Here is a 2,639-nt window from a genome sequence, read left to right on the forward strand (position 1 = left end):
ACTGTACAGAACATGTTTTTGACTGAAATCATTGAAACAGGTATGAAAGTGAATGACAGACAAGTGAGTATAGGATGTTATCGATATATTGGTGTATCGTTGATTTTAGTCACTTGATATCGATATATCGTTGATATGCTTTGCACTGAATCAATGACAGCTCTAGTATGATTGAATGTTTTACTTGATCGTTTATCATTGAGATTTTATGTGAGATATTATGTGAAGATTGAGTAATAAAAATATCTTTCTTACTTTTAAGTTTTATCAGCATATAGTTCTGAATCCTTTTTAGTCTTTCGCTTTTCAGTCTTAATAAGGTAACCTAATGTATAACATGTCTGGTTATCTGAGGTTGCAATTTTTATAAAATTAACCGTTGATCTTTACTGCCTTCTGCAAGTTTGTTATGCAAACTGAATAACTTTCTGACAATCGTTAGAAATATAAGAACAACTTTTTCCTATGTGTTTATTTAAAAAATGCATTTTATTTGAAGATCTACAAAACAAGCTTTGAACCTGCTTCTAGCGACCAATATCGATAAACCTGGATAAACATTGGCTCGTTCGCTGTTTATCAAAATGAGAGAAACTTTCGGTATCTCTGTCGAATTTTGTCTAAAAACTAACCATAATGTTATCATGTTAAAAAGAAATGGAAACTATTCATCTGACGAGAAAACAATCAACAGATACTGAACTCCTATATTTTGTAAAGTTTTGTTTGTTTGTGTTTTGTTGGGGTTACACATATATACAATCACATAATGGGTCTTATGACAACTTTCAAGCTTCACTGGTGAAGTAGACCTCAGGTACCTCTCCGTCCGGTTATTATGTCATACACGAATGGGTACCTGAGTAGAACCACCGACGTTAAGTAAGCTAGCACATGAAAAAATCCAAAGTCTCTGGCGGAAATTAAACCCACAGCGGTGAAGGGCAAGCGGCTTGAAGTCATCAATATTGACCACTCGGTCACGGACGCCATTTAGTTAAGTATTTGTTGAGTTATTAAAAATATAAACAAGCAGTATTTCGAGGACAATCAGATAAACAGTAATGACGCGTTAAACGTTTCTCCTGTATATCTATGTTTGACACGTAACAACTGAAATCATCTTCACTATCGGGCGGCTTTCCAGTAGTTCTTTTCAGTGGATTGTATTGGTCGGATGCTGCATTCAGTAAGAATATATCTTTACCCTTGTTGATAACTGTAACATTGACATGTGCATCATGTTTGAATCCCTTAACTTGATATTATTAAGCAGATTTCAATTCAGTTAATTTTATTTGCGCTGGAAAAGATGCTGGTAAAAAAATATAAAGGGATTGTGAACAATTTATTAAAGAAATATTAATGTATCAAATCAACAGATTTCATGCAATGTTTTTATCTCAGATATGTTTTTTTATGAAATTGAATTGAATGGCTTCTCAATAATATGCTGCTATTATAACAAAAAAGTCATATTAAACGGGATTTTTACAATTTGAATTCAAATAATTCATTTGATGGATTAGAGGATTTTGTTGCCATTAAAAAACACTTAAAAATAATCATAGATAAAAATTGCGTTTGTATTCATGCAAATTACTCTGTAAGAATTCAGAATCTATTTCAAGAAACAGTTTGTATTATACTTATGTCAATCTTTAACGTATGACAAAAACATTTTAATGAATAAGCTTTAAAAAATATGTCTGTATTGTTCTTCTTTGGCAAATGTTAAAAATGTTATGCTATAGAAAACAAGATTGAGTCTCAACATGTGTTTTTTTAATTTTGTTTTTAAAACTGTCAGTATTGAGTTGAGGCTCTTGTTTCGAAAGATTAGCAACAAGAACCGATTGAACCGGGTGATGCTTACCCAGTAGATTTTGGACACAGAAAAGTATACCTCTTGAAGTGTAAGAGTTATATCCCTGACAAAGTTCAAAGTGAAAAATGAACAAAGGGCAATAACTCCAAAATAAAGCAAGGCAGAGTTGAGGTTCTTATGCACTGCACTTCTATTTAATGAGATCAATCTACCTACAAACCTCTTATGGTTTCAGAGCTATGTCTCGGACAAAGTTAAAAGTGAAAAAATAACAAAGGGCAATAACTCCAAAATAAGACAAGGTAAAGTTACGGTTCTTTTGAAATGCACTTCTATCTAATGAACTCTATCTACCTACAAAGTTTCATGTTGATATCTCTTATAGTTTTAAAGTTGTTATGTCCCGGACAGATTTCAAAGTGTAAATATGGACAAAGGGCAATAACTCCAAAATAACACAATACAGAGTTATGGTTCTTTAGCACAGCACCAGCACCCAGTAAGATCTATCTACCTACAAAGTTTCATGTTGATATCTTTTATAGTTTTAGAGTTATGTTCCAAACAAAGATCAAAGTGTACAAGTAAACAAAGGGCAATTACTCCAAAATTAGGAAAAACAGAATTATGGTTCTTTAGCATTGCACTTCTACACAATGAGATCTATCTACCTACAAAGTTTCATGTTGATATCTCTTATTGTTTTAGAGTTATGTGCCGGACAAAGTTCAAAGTGTAACAAGAGGGCCATGATGGCCCTGAAGTCGCTCACCTGTATATAGGCCCCCAGAGCGGGGCCAGTTTAAACCCC

Source organism: Ruditapes philippinarum, unplaced genomic scaffold, assembly GCF_026571515.1.
Source record: "Ruditapes philippinarum isolate M1 unplaced genomic scaffold, ASM2657151v2 ctg1066_1_1_1_1, whole genome shotgun sequence".
Taxonomy (NCBI): Eukaryota; Metazoa; Mollusca; class Bivalvia; order Venerida; family Veneridae; genus Ruditapes; species Ruditapes philippinarum.